The 22,629-nt window shown below is 42.5% G+C and overlaps 1 protein-coding gene across 2 annotated transcripts in view; it reads left to right on the top strand.

The window, feature by feature from the left end:
- Nucleotides 1-5,133: 5,133 nt before the first annotated feature.
- The window catches only part of SATB2 (SATB homeobox 2), a 190,404-nt gene continuing 172,908 nt past the window's right edge, over nucleotides 5,134-22,629 (top strand). Inside the window, exon 1 of one of the 2 annotated variants that reach the window (XM_042480085.1) lies at nucleotides 5,134-5,280. The gene's annotated coding sequence lies outside the window, so the exon portion shown is untranslated. The remainder of the gene's footprint in view (nucleotides 5,281-22,629) is intronic. The other variant, XM_042480093.1, reaches the window with a different exon arrangement.

Below are 22,629 nucleotides of genomic sequence, written 5' to 3' on the forward strand. Positions count from 1 at the left end.
CCGGCCTCTGTGCAAATCGAAAGGGTCAAGCGTATCTACTACTCTCTTTGCCCTTGGTTTGAAAGGGAGAACCCAAGGAAACCCACCCCAGCCTTTTCGCTCTCGCTCTCTTTTTGACCCTCGGGCGCCACCGTAAAAAAACGGGATCTCTTAAGGCGGACCGTGGCTGGGCGGGGGAGGGGCTCCGCGGCTGAGGCTATTCCCAGGCTTTTCCGGCTCCTTCTGTGGAGGGGCGGCGGGAGGGGAGCAGGGGCCGCACGGCGGGGCTGGACGGAGAGAGGGAGGTGGAGAGAGGCCTTGCCTCCCGGGGCCACCTTAAGAACCGCCGCCGCCACCGCCGCCTCGGACGCCCCTGAGCGGCTTCAATCCTGAGGCGGCTCTACTTTCCCTCAGGAATCGTCGTCGTCGTCTTGCTTTGTTTTTATTTTTGAATGTTTAAACCGACAACAGTTTACTTCATCTGAAGTCGTTGTTATTTAAATGTATTATTTCACTATGACCCAGTCGTCTTTCCCCGGCCCCTCCCCCCTCCCCCTCATCGTCATTTCTCCTCATGTTTACAAAAGCCAGAGAGAGAAAAAGCCCGCGCGGCGCTTGGAGGAGAGTGAGGAGAAAGAAAACTCGGGCCTCCCTCAGGGAATACAGCTAGCCTCTTCCACTGAGAGAGGGGGGGAGAGGTGGGGTGACTGACAGCCCAACCGACTCTCTCTCTCTTCAAATGGGAGGCACGCGACCCTTCACATGCCCCCCCCCCTTCCCCCCTGACTGGCACGTGCGCCCCGCCCCCTCAGCGCCCCCTCTCTCTCCCTCCTAACCATTACCTGTCACTCTCATCACTCTTCTCCCACCGTCCCCCTCTTCGCCTCAGAGGCTGGAGTATCATAGAATCTACAGTTCGAAGAGAGACACCACAAGGGCCATCCAGTGCAACCCCCTTCTGCCATGCAGGAAATCCAAATCAAAGCATCCCCTGTGACCGATGGCCATCCAGTCTCTGCTTAAAGACCTCCAAGTTAGGAGACTCCACTACACAATGAGGAAAGAGTGTTCCACTGTCGAACAGCCCTTACTGTCGAGAGGTTCCTCCTAATGTTCAGGTGGAATCTCATTTCCTGTAGCTTGCATCCATTGTTCCGGGTCCTGTTCTCTGGAGCAGCAGAAAACAAGCTTGCTCCCTCCTCAATATGACATCCCTTCAAATATTTAAACAGGGCTATCATATCACCTCTTAACCTTCTCTTCTCCAGGTTAAACATCCCCAGCTCTCTAAGTTGTTCCTCGTAGGGCATGGTTTCCAGATCCTTCACCGTTTTGGCCATCCTCCTCTGGAGCCACTCTGAGGCGCCCCCATTCCCCACCTCAGCTGCCTTTCTTCCCCCTTTCACTCCCGTCGCTTGCGGGACTGGTATAGGGAGAGGAGGGGCGGCCATGTGCGTTTGTTTTGAGGCCTCTTCGGCAAGAAGACTTTATAAGTGGCGACAGGGAAGGGCCGAGGCTGGGCAGGCCGTCCTCTTCCACTCCCAGTGCCATCCTCAGGCCCGGGCGCCTTCCCACGCGTGGCCAGCCCCTCTTCCCCTGCCTCTCCTCCCCCTTCTCCGTCCTTCCTCCCCCACGAGGTTCCTCCTCCTCCTCTGCGTGAACCGCGTGTTTCCATCTTTTTTTTTCAATGATATATTTCTGGCGTCTTTTCATCTCCTGCCAGTCGCTTTCTCTTTCTCTTCCCTCCCTCCCTCGCCTACTCTTTCTCCGCCTGCCTGCCTGCCTGCCTGAAGAACGGCTCTCCCGGTCCTTACCAGGCAGCAGCACCAACGCCAGCAGCTATAATTTGTTGACAAAAACCCCAACAGCAAAACCCTTAAAAAGGGCTCTATCGTCAGCTATAACTCAGCGATTTTCTCCCACAAGAGGGGTGGGAGAGCACTCAGGGAGAGAGGGAAAGGGAAAGGAGGAGTAGGAGGAGGAGGAGGCAAAAGAGGAGGCAGGGAAGCGGAGCTGGTGTTATTTTGGATTCCCTGAGCCGGGAGGGGAAGGAGGAGAAGAAGGAGGAAGAGAGGAAGAAGGAAGAAGAGAAGTAGAAAGAGAAGAAGGAGGAGAAGAAGGAGGAGGAGGAAGAGAAGGAGGAGGAGAAGAAGGAGGAGGTAGAGAAGGAGGAAAAAGAAAAGAGGAAGAAGAGGGAAGAGAAGGAGGAGAAGGAGGAGGAGGACACCAACAGCCCCCCCCCCAAGATAACCCTCCAAGGAAGGAAGGAAGGAGGGACAACCCGAGGAAAGGACTCACTTTGCCTGATGACTCCAGGCCGCTGAGAGACCCGTCTCCTCTCCTCTCCTGACCAGAGGGAGAGCCTGGAAGGGACACCCCGGCGGCTCCTTCCCTGCCTCCTCCTCCTCCCTGGGAGCAGCGTCCCTCTTTAGAGGCAGCCTCTCTGTCCCCCTTCCTTCCCCCCCCCCCCCCCTGCTGGATCTCCCCCTCCTTTTTGTCCCCTCTGGAGACACCCCTTCCCCCCCCTCCTCCTCCTCCTCCTCGGCGGCGGCTTCCTTCCAACTTCCCAGCCACCCAGGGCTCAAGGCGGCCAGGCATTTGCAGCGGCCACATCGTCCTCGTCCTGGTCCTCTTCTTCCCCACAGCCTGACCCCGGGGCGTTTGAGAAGGCCCCATCTATCTATCCATCCATCCATCTATCGCTGCCGGAAAGAAGCGCCGAGGGCCGGCGGGGGAAGGCGAGGGTTGGGGAGGCGGCGAGAGCGGGGAGGGCCCGCGAGGAGGACGCATTCCACCCTGGAGTCCCTACTCTTGATCCATGGACAGAGCCCGGCGCAGCCCAGCTACGGACAGAGCATAAGCAGTAAGTACCCGCAGGGTCACACTCTCTCAGCCCTTTCCCCAGGGGAAGAGGCTCCTCCTGGGCACCCAGGATAAAGAGGGTCGCCTCTTGGGGTTAGGTCGGGAACGACGACTCCAAGGCAGAGGGCAACAACCACGACAACAACGACTCCGGGCGAAAGGCTGAGCTAGCGAGAGGTTTCCTTCCCCCCAAAGCCCACAACTTTTTAGTGCTTCGTGGTGCTTTCTTTGGGTCAAAGGATTCCTGCGGGACGCGGGTCACACGCCCCTCCATTGATCGCTGTCTCTGGGGCTTCTCCCTTCCTCTCCCTCTCTCTCTGCCTCTTCTGTTGTGTAGCCAGGCTTGAAAACGCAATCTGCCGGAGGAGACACAGCCCTTGGCCACAAAGTATCCAACCGAGCTGCCAATTGTCGGGAAGAGAGGAGCGGAAGCCCCGAGGAGAAGGGCTACACAGTAGTTTAGGATGAAATGAAAGCAATGAAACCCCTCCCTTTCAAAGCCAACCTCGGGCGCCTTGGGGTTCTTTTGCCTAATAATAATAATAATAATAATAGGATTGAAGAGTAGAATTGATTTTCTTTAAGCGGCGTCTTGGGAAACTGAAATGGTGACATGACTTAAAAAAATAAAATGAATACACCACTCCTCCGTCTTTTGTAGGCAGAGTTTGCGAACCAGGGCTGACCTTGGAAGAGCCGCACTCTCTCAGCCTCCGGGGGAGGAGGAGGAGGAGGAAGGGGGGGAAAGCGACGGAGGTGCCCCCCTTTTCTCTTTCTCTCAGGGAGGGGGCCTCGCCCAGAAAAGCCTCAGATGGGGCCCCCCTTCAGTCGGACGGGGCTTCAGGCACACAGCCGCCCAGGCTTCTTACCAGACACACAGACTGCCTGGGAGGCTCTGGGGCTCCCAAGCGCCTTGCCCCTTGGCTCCTGGGAGCTTCCTCCCCCCGGTTTGTTGACTCCAGTCTTTCCTTCCTTTTTTCCTCCCTTCCTCTCTCCCATCCTCCCTCCCTTCTTTCCTCCCTTTTCTTCCCTTCTTCCTTCCTTCCTTCCTCCCATCCCTCCCTCTTTCTTCCCTCCCTCCTTTTCTTACTTCCTCCCCTCCCTCCTTTTTACTTCCTTCCCCTTTTTTCCTTCCCTTTTCTTCCTACCTTGCTTCTTTCTTCCTCCTTTCCTTCCTCCTTCCTTCCTTTTCTTCCTCCTTCCCTCCTTCCCTCTTTCCCTGGGTCTCCCGGGGTCTACAAAGCCCAAGGGCGAGGCCGGGCCCACTCGGGGCCCCAGGGTTTCTGGGCGGCGGGGCTCTGGGGCCCCGGCCGCAGTCCCCGCTCTCTGGGCCAGGACGAAGGCGGCTGGGCGGCTGAGCTTTCTGAGGGGAAAAGGGCCGGGGTCGCCTGGGGCTTGGAGCGCTCTGGAGACCGGGCTTCAGTCCCTATCTCAGCTAGGAAACCTATTGCCTGACCGCGGCCGAGTCCCACTCTCTCAGCCTCAGGGCAGGAAGAGGAAGAAGGCAATGGCAACCCCCCCCCCTTTCAGTCTCTGAGGAAACCTTGCCCGGAAAAGCCCGGGAAGGCGCATCCCAAGCCCCCAGCGCTTCCGGGCCTCGGGCCTCCAGGCACTGCAGCCTTCCTCCCCCGGGATCCCTGGTCCTCGGGGGCATGAGGAGAGCCGGAGGCTGAGACCTTCCCTTTCCCGGACTCCTGCTGCCTCCTGGGCCCTGAAGCGCGAAACACCCGGGACACTTAAATTTGGGCTTATTCCTCCTTCGGATGGGAAGCCCATTCCCTCCTATTTCCTGGGACGGGAGGCAGCCCCTTCCTTCCCCGGGGTTTGGGGGGGGTTTGGGGGGGGCTCTGGGGCCGTGGTCTAGAAGAGGTTCTCCCTGGTGTCTCGCCGGCATCTGTGGCATCTGGCAAAGGGGAAGCTATAGGACCTGAAGGGCTTCTCTGAAGATGCCGCAGATGCCGGCGAAACGTCAGAAAGAAAACTCTTCTAGAGCACGGCCACAGGGTCCCAGAAACCCACAAGGAAGCCTCGGGGTGTCTCTGCCTGTGTTTCTTCCTGGGATGGCGGGCCAGGGCCAGGGCCAATGTCTCTGACTGGTGTGCCTCTCTTGTGTCTCTCCCCGCAGGCCCCTGCTCCTTCTACTGCGACCTTCCCGGGGGGGGCCTTGTCGCCGGCCAGGGCCAGGATGGACCGCAGCAGCAGCGACAGCCCCGGGCACCAGCAGCAGCAGCAGCCCCAGCAGCAGCCGCCGCCGCCGCATCTCCGCGAGAGCCCCCCCGGAGCGAGGCAGCCCCGAGGCCAAAGGCGGGCCCTTGGCCCCTCTGCCCTCCCTGCCCCTGGCCCTGCCTCCCCCGGCCAAGGTGGCCCGCCTGGAGCAGAACGGCAGCCCCCTGGGAGCCCGAGGAAGGAGCAACGGCGCCCTGGCCAAGACCCTGGGAGGTAACACACACAGAGACACACAAACACAATCACACACACAGAGGGACGCTGGGGCATCCTTTGGGCACTCTGTGCCAGCTGGACCGGGCTTGGTTTAGGGAAAAGGCTCCTCCTGGATTTTCCTGGGAAGCTTTTGGGGGTAATTAATTAATTAATTAATTATATTATTTGCCCCTCTATTAGGATATGTATGTATGTATGTGCCTTCCTGGGGTTATTAATTTTATTATTAATTCATTCATTTATTTTATTTTTGCCTCTCTGTTAGGAAACATTACACACACACACATGCATGCCTTCCTAGAAAGTTTTTGGGTTATTAATTTTACTATTTTATTTTATTTTATTTTGCTCCTCTGGTTAGTATATATGTGTGTGTGTGTGTGTGTGTGTGTGCGCGCATATATATATATATATATATATATATATATGTGTGTGTCTTTATGGAAAGCTTTTGAGTTGTTATTTTATTTCATTATTTTTTTAGTAATAATAATAATAATAATAATAATAATAATAATAATAAATATGCCTTTGGGTGTTTTTCTTTTGACGGATCTCTTCCCCCAAATAGGACAACCTTGGCTAATGATTTCTCCCCACCTTAAGTCTACTATCATTCTCCCATTTCCCAGTAGATTGTTGTTAGCAGTATTTATTATCAATTGATCTTAAGTTGCAATGTGTTTAATCCTTTTTTTTTTTTAAAAGGGGGGGTTTAGATATAGTATTGTACAGACTTTATGTAGCAGAAAAGCGGGGTATAAATAAAAGCTACATTTCTTTTTATTTGAACTTCCCCAAAAGTGGCCTTTTTGGTGCTTTTTGGAGCTAAAGAAACTAGTCCTTCTTTAGCAGCCGTGCAGAGAAGATTCCTCCTTCTGAGTTGAGTCTTGAGTTGAAAAACAAAAGGTATTATTAGCTCTTTCACTTCAAATACATTAAAGTTCACAGAAAGAAGGCATCACAGCAAGTGGTATGTTTTCTAGAGCTATGACTATGATATGGAATAGCAGTGTAGCCGGGATTAAAGAGGGCCAGGGGGGCAAGGGATCCTTTCCAGGCAGTTATACATTGCTAAATGCTCAGTTATACATTGAAATTAGAAACTGATTGAAAATCTTTGTCTAATAGGAGAAGTCTTAGTGTTTTAAGGGGATGGCACGATCATTTTAGTAACTAAGGATGCATGGAGATAAATAAAGTATACATATGTATTGTGGGTCACTTGTCAGAGGGGAGAGAAAAGGAGAGGGTCACTTATTTGAAATTTGTGGAATCTAGCTATGCATCAGCAATGGCTTTCTAGAACTGTGAGTTCAAAATACAGTATTCAGATAAGTTGTTTCATGGCAATCTGTAGAATATAATGCCAAAAGCATCTCTCTCTATAAGATATTCTCCCAGACTTCCCCAAACAAAAGAAAGTTGGCTTTTAAAATAGAGTTACTGCAGTTTAACTTTTTAAAGCAAGGATCCAGCTGTTGCAGATTTGTTTATGCAATTATATCATGTTCTTAACCTTGTGGTGTGACTTAAATAATTCACACAGATACACCAAAATCCTGAATGTCACGATTCTCATTTATTCAAATCTATTATTCCATCTTAAGATCTTCAGCATTTTCTCTGTGTCCCAAAGCTCCCTTGCTCAGTGTGTTGGCAATTGCTGGAAACTGCTGAGAAACAGCATCTTGGAGGATCTTTGGAGCTGATTTTTTATAATGGGACCTAATCTTTCTGTAAAGTTTATGGGGGGGGGGGTGGAATGATAGTCTAATGGGCAGTTCTTGCAAACATATGCCTTTTTTTCTGTGTACTTTAATATGCTTGGATACAAAGAGCTAGTAGTAAGTGCAGCATAGTGCCATTCTGCCAGTTTTTAAGAGCTTCAGCATTTTCTCTGTCCCTTGCTCTCTGTGTTAGCAATTGCTGAAGGAACTGCATCTTGAGGTTCTTCATTCTCCCTGATCTGACTTATCTTTGCATTCTTAGGTAGCTCATACTATCTTTATGCTGGGTGAGAAAAAAGTTTAAAGGCTGGCTTGGAAACCTTTGCCAAACGCATTTCTTTCTCTCATTCTTTTCTTAGACAGAACAGAGAAAAAATGCACAGTTAAATACTGTACTTTCATAAGTTTCTATCTAGCATGGTAATAAGAAGAATACTTACCGATTTGTTGCTACTAGGTCAGTCTGCAAATGTTTCAGAATGACCTCTGGAGTAAACCAGGGCTATTTGGAAGCATTTGGGGCAGTTCAGAAGCATTTTTGGTTTGAAAGAGTTTAAGTGCGCATTAATATAACAAGATGCTCTGCTAAAATACGCTGCGGGGAATGGGGAGAATTATATTAATATTTTGGCATACATGGATCTTAAATGGCTATAATGCTTTCCCCAAAGGAGTCCACAATGGTTTGTGATGCTATTTTTAAAGAATTTGAAAAGAATATTTTGGTTTCTGAATGCCACGGTCTTCTAAGAGGTTAGCTTTCCATGCAGTTTAAACAGGAGATTTGCAGTACAGTTTCCCTTGAACTTTGTGCCTAAAGCAGATATTTATGTTTGGAGCACTTCCTTAAAAACAGAACAGAAGCCAACAAGAAATGGGGGGAAATGTGCTTCTTAGATGAGTAATACTATGTACTAAAGTAATTAGATCAACCCACCTTGATAAGGCAATGACTAAAATTGATTTTCATCTTATTTTAGAAAAGCTTTTGAGATAGCTATCTTGTGAAAGGCTTTTTTCCACTGTCCTTCTAAAGTATATATTTTTAAAGATATTTTTGAAAGAATTGGTCACATTTTGAGAACAAATTATAAATTGGGGCATCAGAAGAAACTTACACGGTTTCAGGATCCATGTGAAAATAGTACAAATCTTGTCCCCTTTTAACTGAACCACTTGGATCTGATTTTTCTCAATGTGAGAATTCTTAATTATATCAAAAAGAGGAATCAATGCCAGATGTCTGACTCTCTCTGCCTTATGAAAGTGAAATGGCAAGCTTTGTAGTTGCATTGAAGGCACATTTAGCGCACAGTAAAGTGAAGAGGCTTTTCATGAACATTAGTTATCGGCCTGAAAGATAATGATTAATTAGTGAAGATGCTGGCTTTTTGACAAGTAGATTTTAAATACACAGACAAGTATATGTATTTGTATATAATAAAGTTTAATCTGACCTAGTATTCCAGTCTGCCACCTTAATCCAAGTCATTTTTTTAACGACTGAAAAAGGCAGAAGCTGAAATATTTTAATTTGCTTATAAAGTATTATTTGATAGTCACTCATATGTGCGTGTTCATGTGCGCATGCACATGTATCTCTATCTATCTATCTTATCTATCTCTAAACAAAAACCTAAATTATTTTGCATCTCATGGGAGAAAAACAGTAATATACTCTTTCTTTAGTATGTACCATTTTTTTCACTCTGCTAAGAATACATCATTATTTTTGAGCATGATGAACAGATCTGAAGCCTCTGGCAGTTACTATGCTGGACATATACCTGTTGTTGTTGTTGTTGTTGTCCTCGTCCTCCTCCTTCCTTCCTCTTCCTTCCCAATAATGGCATCTTTTAGCAAAAGAAACACTTGCAAGGATCTGAATTTGGTCCATTTCATTTTTCCTCCCTATACGATAAATGATATTACAAAATGCTCTACTATTGCTGGTACATGTTAGCTGTTCTGATGTTAAAAACTTGTTGTTGTTGTTGTTGTTTATGGGGAGATGTAAAACTCTTGAAGGAAAAGTTAGAGCCCGTTAGAGGCATTTTGCCTTGGGAATTTAATAACGGTGTCTGATGTTAATCTGAGTCGAATTAGCCAGCCTTAGGCATTCTGTCACTTCCTGCAGTTATCTAAGTGCTCTGTTTTCAGCATCTATGTAATAAAACAGAAGTGCTGCGATATTCAAGATTGGCAGCTTTTATGGTAAAAGTGAGCGAGGGGAAAAAAGGTGAATATCTCTTTAAAGCACATATGATGCCTGGGAGAGAGGTTAAAGCAAGCAAGAGCTCTGTGGTGTTGACAGCTTTATATCCCTGCTGGGCAACATTCACTTACTAGAATTGGCGGCACTTCTCAGCCAGTAATTCGCTCCATAAGCGTTTCAAAAAAAAGGATGATTAATGGCCAGGAAAGTCAGATTTCTAAAAATCCCGGTGAAAGTATATCTATATTCACAACTCTTCCCTTTTCGTGTGCATTTTCCCTTTGGTTAATGTTTTAAAAAAGACAGAAAATTGGTTTGGTAGATTCAAGCATAACTCAAGAGAATCTCTATTATGGTCACAGACCAGCACAGAATAATAGAAGGTAAAAACACAATTTAAAAACAGCATTTAAAGTATCCTTTCAGATTCCAGTATAGCAAGACAAGATTGGTACTAGTCTGCTGTGGAGGTCTATGCCTGGCAAATTTTAACTGCAGCTGCACAAAATCTGGCAACATTATATGTTGTATCAGGGTTGATATCAGAAAGCGGCAGAGAAGTATAAAATTGACTGGTGTGTCCTTGGTATTTATGCAATAAGGATGAGGAGGATGTCCCTGTAGTAGGAGCACTAGAGTAGTATGTGCTCTGCATAAGTATAACTCAGTATAACTCAAGTATAACTCAGTTTAAACAGTAAAGGCTGTAGAAGTAAGTTCTGTTAAAAGTGTATTTCGAACGAAGTAAATGAACAAATAACATGCTACTGTATCATTGTCAAGCCTAGACATCAAGGTACTCTGTCATATTTGATTCATCCCAATTGATTCTTATAGCAGCAGTAGAAGGTTTAAACATATCCTTTGTTATCAAATTCTCTATAATTGATTCAGACCTATTCAAGCACTAGTTGGCTCTTACCTAAACAGAAATACAGTGTGTGTACATGTTTTAATGGAATCTTACTATCCTGTTTTGATGGTCACACTTTTGTTGTCTCTCATAGGGCAATGTGAAATCAACTTTTACATTGTTTAGTCTAAATGCTCATGTGAGTTTTAATGCAGGTGGTCTAATTCTAAAATTATAGTGGGCTATATTCAGATGTAGTCATACTTAGAGCAGGTCCACTGAAAGGAACCCAATGAAACCAATGCAGCTTAGTTAATCATAGCTAAATCTCAATTCCCATCGATTTCAGTGGATCTGTTCAAAGCATGACAATGTCTGGCTCCAACCCACTGTTTCCATCTTTTAGGAATTTAAGAACAGGCACTTTTTAAAATCCCACTCATAGAAATGTTAAATTGTATTGTAAAATGCAATTAAACGGCTTACAATTCAGTCCTGTTTATAAGAAGATGAATCATAGTTAATAAAAACAAATTGATATCCAGTCTAGATTTCTGTTCACACAGTAGCTCATCAGTTGCCTATGGGACTATAATCCACAGGACATAAATGCAACAGCACCCTCCTGCCCATGCTCTCCATCAACTGTTGTACAGAGGCATATTGGAGGACATATGTATGTTCATCATGACTAGTAGCCACTGTGACTAATAGCCATGCATGTTTATTTGGAATCAAGCCCCACTGAGTTCAGTGGGTCTTAGTCTATCATAAACAAGGATTGAATTGAAACATTACGTATTAAAAATAGAGCCTAGGCTTAACGCATATTTACTTAGGTTTCTCTAAACTACGTTTAGAGTTTTGGTTACTCCTAAGCAGGTTAGTAGCCTTTTAAAAAGTAGTGTATCACCGTTAACCTCTGTAACATACAAATGTTAATTGCCAGCATGTTGTGACCCTTTCTTGCTGTTGGAAATATGAGTGGGAAATCACCGCTGATGTTCAGTTGAAGCCTTTGGATGGAACATGGAGTGTGGTCAGAACACTGGCATTAGAGTCATATGTTTGTTGTCTCTCATAGGGCAATGTAAAGTAAACTTTACATTATTTAGTCTGAATGCTCATGCAAGTTTTAATGCAGGAGGTCTAATTCTAAAATTATAGTGGGCTATATTCAGATATAGTCATACTTAGAGCAAGCCCACTGAAATCACCCTTATGAAATGAATGCAGCTTAGGGCCTGAACAGACAAGCCAAAATAAAGCTCCTAAGGACCAGAGCTCAGCTTTGGTGCAGCTTCTGGCCTTTTAAGATGCCCATGTCATTTAAATAGTACACCTCCAAAGTGACCTGAAGCAGCTTTATTTTGGCCCGTCTGTTTGGGTCCATAGTTAATCATAACTAAATCTCAGTTGAATATTGTCTTTGACTACTGTTTTGCTAACTTTTGCTAGTACAGTATTTCCTTGCAAATGAATAGAGTAATTTATAAGTGCCGAATCCTTCTGTATTGTTCCTTCAGCCTGCCTCTACCATGTAAGGGGTATTTTTCTAGGAAGAACACACGTATAAAAAAGATTTCCTTTTATACTGTTTTATATTTAAAAGAGTTGACTATCATGATAATGAAAACTAGTTCCAACCACAAAGACAAATGTGCTTGTGTGAATTATTAGAACATGCTATTTTGATATGTGTAATTGGATGACACAGCTTTTTAAAGCATTAGGTTTTAACACTGTTTATTTTTATATGCTGATGTATTTAAAATCTTTCAAAGTAAAGCCTAGAGAATAATAATGATTTCTTATTAGAGTGAATTGGAAAAAAGGATTTTAAAAAACAACAACAGCAGTTTTTATCTTTAAACATTCTGGAGTCACTTAGCTTGTCAAATCACCTTTATCTGCTAAGATACTTGGTTTGTTTAATGCGAATCTGCAATTGTTCTGGTTTCCAAAATATTTGCAATTTTGCATTCTCATTTTCCTTAATATATTCTCTAGTCAAATACCTATGCTTGATGCTTTGTATAATTTTGAAGCACATTGTTCAATATGCTCTAAAGAAAGTCATAATCCTAATGGGTTTGAAACATCAATATGAACTGTAATATTTTTGCGCATTTGTTTATAAGATGTCATTTATAAGAGCTGTTTTTATAAGATTTGTTTAGTCTTGTTGAAGACTAAAATGCACAATGCCTACATATTAAAGGAATTACAAAGAAAGGATAAAGTATAAAAAGTTGGAATCATGGCTCTAAAAATGCTTATTAAGAAGTAAATTCCAGTGACTTTGGCAGGATGTAAGCACTTGCTTGGAGGTATTGCTGAGTTCATTGGAAGATGTATGCTTAGATTACAGCAATATAGTATCTAAACCACTCCCATGATCAGGGCTTATTGGCATTTTCTTTCTCTTTCCTCAATATACCATGTGTTATGTCGATGACCTGAGCAGTGAGGGAGAGGATGGGGGTTGGGGTTGGAGACATTTCATTCACAGGATCGCCATGACACAAGTATGACTTGAAGGCAGCTAACAGCAACAACAACAACAGCAACAACAATAACAACAATAACATCCCCTTAGAAAGTGAGCAGGTTTAATAGGTTTTTAAAAATAATAATAATGAGAAGTAGAAGAGAAGTCAGGAGTCCTAAATTTATTTAGTTGGAAAGAATTGAGTCCTGGACTGTGACTCTGGAGACCCGGGTTCGATTCCCAGCTTGGCCAGGAAAACCACTAGGTAACCTTGGGCAAGTCATATGGTCTCAGCCTCAGGAGAAGACAAAGGCAAACTTCTCTGAACAAGTGTTGCCCAGAAAACCCTATGATAGGTTTGTCGTAGGGTCTCCATATGTTGGAAATGACTTGAAGGGGCACAACAACAACAAAACGTTAATCAAAATAGCTATATAAGTTCTTTTTTTATTTACTACTTTCAGTGAGAAGGAAGTCAGTAGGACTTGCTGGTAAGTGTGTCACGTTAGAAGTGGCACTTCTGTAACTTTTCTTGATAGACTAAGGCCTGGTACAGACAGGCCATTTGTGGCGCGCCCATGACGTGCTAGAGTTGCTCAGGGGCAGGGCGTACACACGCCCTGCAACCCTAGCACATCATGGGTGTGTTGCAGCTGTGCGGCAGCACTCAGATGGTGTGCGTAGCGATGATGTGCCAGCAGCGCAGCATCCAAACAGGCCTGCACTGCTGGCACGTCATTGCGCCAACACTGGTGCTTTGGCATGGTGCAAGTGCACCGCAAAAAGGAGCCGCTTCCACGCATTCCTTTCTTGCTGCGCAGTAATGCCGCACAATTTGGTTGCTACGGCACTGCTGCAAAGCAAGGAGAGGTGCCTCCCTAGCGGCTCTTTTTGGCACTCTGTACCGCGCCAATAAACCATATTTAATGTAACATTTTAATTCTAACATGTTTATCCAATAATAGTGGAATGCATCCTAATACCTGCACAAGAAATATATTTTGACTTTAATGCTAACTTCTTATGCTAAAACTGCAATAATGTGTGTTAGATGTTGGAGGAAAAAAGTCTTATAAAAGATATTGCCTATTTTGATGTGATACATATTTACATATAGCAAGAGAGAGAGAGAGAGAGAGTTAGAGAGTGAAAGAGAGATGCAGGGGAAGAGAAAGTACATTCAAGGATGGAAATGTCATGCTCTGTCTATTGGACTTCATTTACCTCCAGTCCTAGTAAGCATAACTAATGGGAGGGAATACTGGGAGATGCAGTAGAGTAGCATCTGAAGCATCTGAATCCCACCTATATAGAAAGAGCCTTCATAGTTGGAAAACTGTTAGTGTACTAGCAATATCTTGTAGATATACTGCGATATGATAGTTGGCTAATTTAACATTTCCAGAGAAAACCACAGGTTTAGATTGTATATGAAAACGTTGTTGTTGTTGTGTGCCTTCAAGTCATTTCTGATTTATGGTGACCCTATCATGAACCTACCACAGTTTTCTTGGCAAACTTTCCTCTGAAACTGAGAGAGTATGACTTGCACAAGGTCACCCATTGGGATTTATAGCTGAGCGAGGTTCCAAACCTCGGTATCCCAAGTTGGTGTCCCATGTTCAAATTGCTACATCATGCTGGCACTTGAAGAAAAACTAGATCACTTAAAACAACAACAATCACTCCACTATCCCTTGGATGTTGTTGTGTACTTTCAAGTCATTTCCTACTTATGACAACCCTAAGGTGAATCTATCATAGTTTTCTTGGCAAGTTTCTTCAGAGGGGGTTTGTCATCAGCATCCTCTGAGGGTGAGAGAGACTTGCCCAGGGCTACCCATTGGCTGAGTGGGGATTTAAACCATGGTCTCCAGAGTCATAGTCCAACATCCAAACCACTACTAGGGAGACTCCCTTCACCTCAAAACCACCTTTGCTTGCGAGAGTCCACCACACTGGTTCCTGAATTACCCCTTTACCTGATGAAAATACAATAAACATGAAATGGCAACAATGAAATAATGCATCATGCTTACGGGTAAAGTCTTTGGGAGTAAGTGTAAATGAAAACTAGGAAGGTGTAATGTAGAGACATATAATGTAATATGTAACTGAAAGTCATACTGGCTAAATTAAAAGTTAAGCAGATCAGTTGCTAGTCCTTTTTGTTGTTGTTGTTGTGTGCCTTCAAATTGTTTCCAAGTTATGGCAATTCCAAGGCAACCTTATTACGAGGCTTTCTTGGCAAAATTTGTTCAGAACTTGTTCATTTTGCATCCTTCCGTAGGTCACTAAAACGAGTACCCAGCTTGTTGGGGGCAATTAGCTTATACATTGTAAACCACTAAGGGAATACTTAAGTGCACTGATGAACGTTATAGAAATGTACTTGGTATTGCTATTGCTATAGAGGGGGTTTGCCCTTGTCTTCCTCAGTGGCTGAGAGTATGATTTGCCAAAGGTCACTCAGTTGATGGCTGAGCAGGGAGTCAAACCCTGATCTCGGGAGTTGTAAACCAGTGTTCACACCACTACACCATGCTTCTTCTAGTCACAGTTAAAAGTACTTTAATTTTAGAGTACCATCTTTTAGTGGCAGGAAGACTTCTACTGTCTGCCTGAAGGTAGATTACAACCCAAAGAAGTGTTTAATTGACGACTGGGTCTGTGTATGAATGAGAGAGAGAACAAGAACGGGCAACATTATCTAGAAGGGAAAACGCTCTCGCGGCAACACAAAATATTGACTTTGAACTATAGAGTGTGCTTAAGATGTAACTCCCCCCTTGATAAATGATGAATCAATCTTATGGTAATTGGTTCCTACTGTATAAACTCTGCAGAAACAGATGCAGTTTTGTATGAGGACATTCTATAAGTGAAACTGTTTTAAGAGCTAAAGCCACAACTGACAAACATTTGAAGAGCTGATGATTTCAGAGAAATATATTTAATTATCTGCCAACAGTGTATTTTCCCACCATATTTAAGCTAAGCACTCATCCATATTGTTACGTAGTTATCTTGTATTTGTGGAAGAATGAGTGTCAGCTGATTTAGATTACAAGAAAGAGGATCGATGGTGTACAAGTCTTCCTCTCCACTAAAATATTGTTTTCTAGAAAATGAATTGTAAGAGTATTTCTTTGACCCCCCCCTTTGTGACAGTGATTGTGTTAGCAGTGATAGTTGTCTAAAGTTGTATAAGATTTTTTTTTGAGGATGCATGGCACTCTGAACTTCATTATAAGGAATTAGTGCTCTGTACTTGCAAGTAAATTTTATTGAGATAGGGGACACTTCCTTCATAATAGTAGTGAGAAAGTTTGTATTACCAGTTCATTTACATAGGGAGAGGGATGCATGGAGTTGGAATATATTAATGTCAGATATATATCATAATAATCAAAATGAACTGAAAAGTAGTCTAATATGAACATAGATGTTCTAGAATACCCGATGGACCCAGACTCCACCAATATGTGCACAACATTTTGAAGCCTGTGCATAACGATTGAACATGTGTGATGTCATTCCTTTCAACTAAATGTCTTTTAAGATAGAATAAGCTCAATATATCGTGTACATTCTTTTTATTTCTTTTTCATTTTACAAAACGTGTTCCTTGCTGCAAAGACTTTCAGAGAACCGATGTGAGCCTTTGTCATTCTTGGGAGATCTGTTTAAACACATGATTTTTTTTCTTGCACTGTTGTGGTCCAAGAATGGTTGTGAAAAACAGATACAGAAAGAGGATAGAAAGTGCAAGAAACACAGTCAGAACAGGTTAGGCTGCCAATAATAAATGTAATTAAAATTATGGAATTCCAGTGTAGTTCTGTAAATGTCTTCTTGGAACATGTCTCATAGATTTTTAACGTGATTACTTCCGGGTAAACTGCTAAAGAATTGCAGCTGCAGGTGCTTAGTATTATGGTGAGCCCTACTGAGTACAGTAAGAGATGTTTGAGTTTGTTTGGTCAAATGTTTTCTGTGCCTTGTTTCTACCGTGTGTGACAATTTTAGTATCTAGGTTCCCTATAATTGGTTATAGTGGGTAAATGTATTTGCTCTTTACAAATGATCCCCCCCCAATGCATCCACTGCTAGTTTTAAAAGGCCATTTGACATAAAAATAGATCAGATCCAAAAATTAATTGCTGCATGGGGGGACCTCTATAAAGACCTCTATAACAAACCTTAACAAGCCTGTCTCACAGTAATATGCAGACTTTAATGAAAATCCGAGCTGTCCAAACACGGAAGACATTTGCATCCATGGCAGTTGTGACATGTAATGAATTATTGAAATGAATTTATGCATGCTTTTGTGGTTAACCGGTAAAATATGAGGCAACTTGTGTGCTGGCGTGTGCATGTGCACACATTTAAAAAACCACATACTGTAAAAATATGCTGCAGAGAGCTACAATTAGTTGCGGTTATTTGCGGTGGGTGTTAGTAGTGAACAAATAGTGAACAAATATATGCAGCCATTTTGTATGTTATCCAGTTCACAGGAAAAATAATTAACTTAAATATGGTGCTTTTAGTACTCTTTGAGTTGTACTTAGTCCTTCAGGGCTACTATCTGATGCAGATAGCATTTTTTTAAAAAATAAACACATTGCAATGAAAACTTAATTAGGATATTAAAAAGTTATCATATTGTCTTTTAAATTGTAAGTTACATTGAATCCCAATTTTGGGAGAAAAGTGTGATACTAAAGCACCACGGCTACTTATTACTACTACTAATTCTACATTAAAAGGCATTTATAGAATTAATAGCTCCATCACAGGTAGTTTAAATATTTACAACATATGGTGTGCTACTTTGTACAGAATATGGGCAACAGTTTGAGCTTTTCATAATGTGGTCAAATGACCTGTTAAAATATAGTCTTAGCCTGATTTGTCTGATTGACCACATCCAGTCACGCTAAAAAAACACAAACTGTTGCCCATACACGCGGCATGACGCAAGCTGTATGTTACAGATACAGTATTTAAACAAAAGATAATTTCACTGGAAGGGAAACTACGAAAGAAGTCTTCAGCTATGGTGATGTGCCCTGTTCCTTAATTTGTGGCTGCTCCAGCAGTATTTTGTTCCTGCACATAAAAATTGTTTCACCCGTCCTTGGCTATTGAGTCTTAGGGTGCATCTACACTGTAATATAATGTAGACACACTTTTAAATGCCATGATTCCATCCTACAGAATCTGGATTTGCAGTTTTGTGAGGCATCTTGGCAGAGAAGTCTAAAGAACCTGGGAAACTACAAATCCCAGGATTCCATAGGGTAGAGGTAAAGCACTTAAAGTGTTGTCAGACTGAATATTTTTACAGTGTAGATGCACCTTTACTGAGAGATGGACATGGGCCTGTATGGAATGGATATACATATGGCTAGCATTCATTTTTCCAGCAACTTCCTGAGCTTTTCTCATTATGGTTACAGGGATTTCAGTGCAAATTACTGGTTTATACTATTTATTTCCAATTTACTTATATATAGCTGTGTTAAATGTGTATTTACAGGTGTTTGGAACGCTTGCATGAAAACAAATATATGAATTCACAGATTCTTACATGCACATCTATCACACATTGTCAACATAAAATGATGCATTAAATTTTGGGGAGATGTATTTATTATTTGGAGTATATATACTCCACTCTTCATTATAAAAGCTCTCAGAGTGGCTTACATTTTTTTAAATTAGGACAGTTTCCTGTCCGCGGCTTACAGTCTAAAAAGACATACACAAAAGGAGAAGGGAATGGTGGTGTCCAGCAGTTCTTCTCTCCCTCTGAGACTGGACCAAGGCAGATGGACTGGAGGAAGGGCTTTTCATCTTAGTTTGAGCTAGGATGTCATGCTGGTTTGATACAAAAAGAAAATATATTCAAGAAACATACTTAGCTTCAAGACTAATATTATACAGAGTAGATGTGGAGTATAATTGAAGTTGATGGAAATGAATTCCAAGTGCATGTGTACATTTTAGGACTGGTTGTGTTCCAGTTTTGCAAAATTGTAATAAGAATCTTCATATAAAGGCAGTTGCTTTTTATTTATACTAAAAACATCTCTAGACAAAGAAACACATTAGACCACAGTAAACAGATAATCAGTAAGTTGATTATTAATTTCTTTTTAATAAGATAATATTTGGCATTCCAAGACATTATTTGTTTTAGATCTAAAGATGTGTAATGCATGTTGCATGTTTGTACGCACTTATCTGAGAATAGGTCTCTCACTGAGCATAATGATACTTCAGAGTAGACACTGAGAGTATGCCTCATTGAATTCAGTGTGAGTTACTTCTGAATAGACATGTCCTGTTGGTTCAGACGGACATGGCCTGTTGGCATGATACAACAAATAATACATAGGTCCCAGTGAAATGCGAATAAATGCTCATCCTATTTAATATATACATGAAACCACTAGGAGGGGTCATCCAGAGTTTTGGGGTGAGGTGCCATCAATTTGCGGATGACACCCAACTCTGCTACTCCTTTCCACCTCAATCCAAAGAGGCTGTCCTGGTCTGGCATCAGTAATGGACTGGATTGAAGGCAAACAAATTGGATTTAATCCAGCCAAGACGAGGTGCTTCTGTTCAGTTAGAAGGCAGATCAGCGAATAGGGATCCAGCCCTGTGTTAGATGGGGTTGCTCCCTCCTGAAGATGCAGGTACTTGGTGCTGAACCTGGAGGCCCAGGTTTCTGCAGGTGACCAAAAGTGCTTTTTGCACATTTAAAATTGTGCATCTTGAAATCTTGCCTTGGTGTTACATGCTTTGGTTACATCCCATTTGGACTACTCTACTTTTGGCTGCCTTTGAAGAGTGTTTGGAAATTTTAGCTGGTCTAAAGAGTTGTAACCAGGCTGTTACAGGGTTAGGTTAGAGGTCACACAACACCCCTATTGAAATAGCTCCACTGGCTTTTTTCCAAGCACAATCAAAGTGGGTTATGACATATAAAACCCTATATGTCTCAGGTCCAACCTATTTGGCAGACCACATCGAGGGACGTAGCTAAGGGGGGGGGGTCCTGGGGTCCGGACCTCCCCTTCCATTAGAAAAATGAATGGTGAGTTCTGCTGCACCGCTGCATGCAAGCCCAATTATAATGCTGACACTAAGTCCGGACCCCCCTTCCTAAAATCCTGGCTACGTCCCTGCCACAGCTCACTGTATGAGCCAGCCTAGGCTCTGAAATCCTCTGGAGAGGCCCTTCTCTCTGTCCCACCACCATTGAAATTTGGTGGGAACATGAGAGAGGTCTTTTTCTATGGCACCCCTAGACTGTGGATCTTCCTTTCCTGGGAGACCAGAATGGCCCCTCCTTGTTGGCCTTCTGTGTGGCAGGCAAAGACCTACCTGTTTAAAGTGGGTGGCGTTGGATTGTTTTAAAGTATTTTTAACATTTTTATCTTTTCAGTTGTATTTTTATTATTTGATATGTAACTTTTTAATATAGTAATTAATTGTTTAATGTACACTTTGTATGCTTTTAACTGTACTTTTTTTAATGTGAGCCGCTCTGAGTCCCAGTTTTGGGGAAAGGGCAGGATATATAAATAAATAAAAATATAATAAATAAAAAATCCAAAACATATTTTTTTGGCAGTGGTTTCCTAGCTTTAATGTCAAGTGAGCATATTTAGGACTAGCCTATGTTCAGGATCTTTCTTATGCTGATGGTGTTAACTAAAAGTGAAACATGTCCTTTGAATAACCTATATTTTTTTAAAAAGAGTATGAATTCATATTTCAACACAGTGTGCACTTTATTATTTATATGTTGAAACTGAATATGCATATTCTTAGATTGATATTTTATTTTATTGGCTATTAAGGAATAAAATTCTCGTTTATGAGTTAGGCATTACTTTGCAGTAAAAGGTGCCTTTCGTAATGTCTTTCCCAACTTACAAATAACTTTTTTGCCATAAACTCACATGCTAACCAGAGCACATGATAGATGTCTCCTTAAGTGTCGTAGTAAAAGAAAATGACTTGAATTTTGAGGCTGTGGATAGTTTATGTTGTTGGACCAATTTCCCAAGCAGTGATCGAAACAGATTACAATAACAATTATACAGTCAGAAGATGCAATATCCATTTCTGCTTTAATTTGGTGAAAGAATAAAAAAACATCATTAAGAAAAATGAGATGGACCTGTCACATACTCTACCAATTTTAGACTTGAGAAAATGCAGAGTAACTGAAGTACTGTTTAGTTTACTTCTCTGTTAGCTAAAATCTGTATTTATGGTAGAAAATATGCAACTTGTCACACAGATGTGGACAAGTTTTTGTAACTGCTGTTATTAAGAGTTAAAAAGAAGTGAAATATTTGGGCGTAGCTTCTCAAAAAGATGAAGAGCTTCCTGTTGCCTGCTTTTTTTCCCCTCTCTCCTTTGGTTGTTATAATTGGAGCCATTTGTGATCTGCTAGTTTTGAAATGGAAGTAAACCTTAGTGGTTGTTGCAGTTAGGTTTACTCCTAAAATATGTGTTTTCCTTGGTTTGAATCCTCACTCTTCTGAACAGTTAGATTGACGAGCTTTCATCTATGAAATAAATGAGCATGACCTTTCGGCTGAGATACTACTATAGACACCAGAGATGGGTAAATTGTGGCCTGTGAGTTGCATGTGTTTGTTCCTCAGCACGTAGTGCACCCCACATTTCCCAATTTTGGGAGCCAAAAATAGTGGGATGGCGATTTCCCCTTTTATGCAATTTCATGCCCCAAGATTATTTTGTCCAAGAAAAGAGAGCCCCCTTTTGACAAACTGGAAGTGACCACCCACAATCACTTCCTCATGTTATAAAGGATATTTTCTGGCCTAAACCGATCTGAGGAGATTGTGTAAAATTGGAGATGTATCTTCAGAGACTTCCAGGGTGATTTGACTTTGCTCACCAAAAGGCATGGGGTGGGTGGTCAAGGACAGAGGAGCCTATCCCCGCCCCCCCCCCCACTCTCGGGAGTGAGCAGAAACAGTGTGTAGACCCTAAAGCATTGCTCACACCTGGTATGAGTATATTTTTACTTAAATGTATTTGTATTTCAAATATTAAATTTTTACTTAAATTTGCTTTGAGAAGCAATTTTCCCTATAATCCCAATACTTTCTAGCATAGTGGAGACTGGGTACAAAAGAATCAATCCATGTTCTAGGTTTGATATTTTGGAGGTCTAGAAGTTTAACATGTAGAAACCATCTGATAGGGCCCAATAGTAGTGAAATTTAGTTCGAGTTAATTTGAAGGCGTGAGCTAGTGGGTGTAGGTCTGAGTGTTAGACTACAACTCCAGAGTAAGGTTTTGATTCCCTGCTTGGCCAGGGAAGCTCACTGGGTGACTTTGGCACAACAGATTTTTCATCTCCCGAAAAACCCGTTCCCATAAGTCAGAAATGACTTAAAGACACATGATTTGAAGACATTTGTTAAATTTTGTTAAATTAAAGGGCACTATATTTATTAATTACTTAATATATAGTAGCCGATGTGTTTGATATATTAGGGGGGTTGTCTTTGTATAAGCAGACACTGGATTTTTTAAAGGATCTTTTGATAATCATATTAGTCAAATCCTTGGGTTAGTGCCATCAGAGTAGACCAATGAACCATGTTGAATTTAGTGGTAGTACATAGGTATGTACTGACCCAATGAACCAACTCTACTTGGGATGAACAGTGATTAAGACTGTTGTTGACAAATACATATGCTGCCAGATGTTGAACAAATGTGATACTACGGCAGTATGAATGTTCTGAAATTTATGCATTAAAGCCTCCTATCTGTAGGACATATGGGGTTTTGGTTACCTACATTCCTAATCCATTCTATTAATTTTAAAAATTGTGTGTGTGTGGTGAAATGATGGATTATTGTGTTTGCTGAATGATACATAAAGGTACGCTTGTTGATTCTAACACTTTTGAAGATGACCCTTCTTTAAAGCACTCTGGGCCCAACATGTTCCAAAGAGTTAGGGAGTAAATAATGAAGTCCAAGT

The sequence above is a fragment of the Sceloporus undulatus genome, chromosome 1 (genome assembly GCF_019175285.1).
Source record: "Sceloporus undulatus isolate JIND9_A2432 ecotype Alabama chromosome 1, SceUnd_v1.1, whole genome shotgun sequence".
Taxonomy (NCBI): domain Eukaryota; kingdom Metazoa; phylum Chordata; class Lepidosauria; order Squamata; family Phrynosomatidae; genus Sceloporus; species Sceloporus undulatus.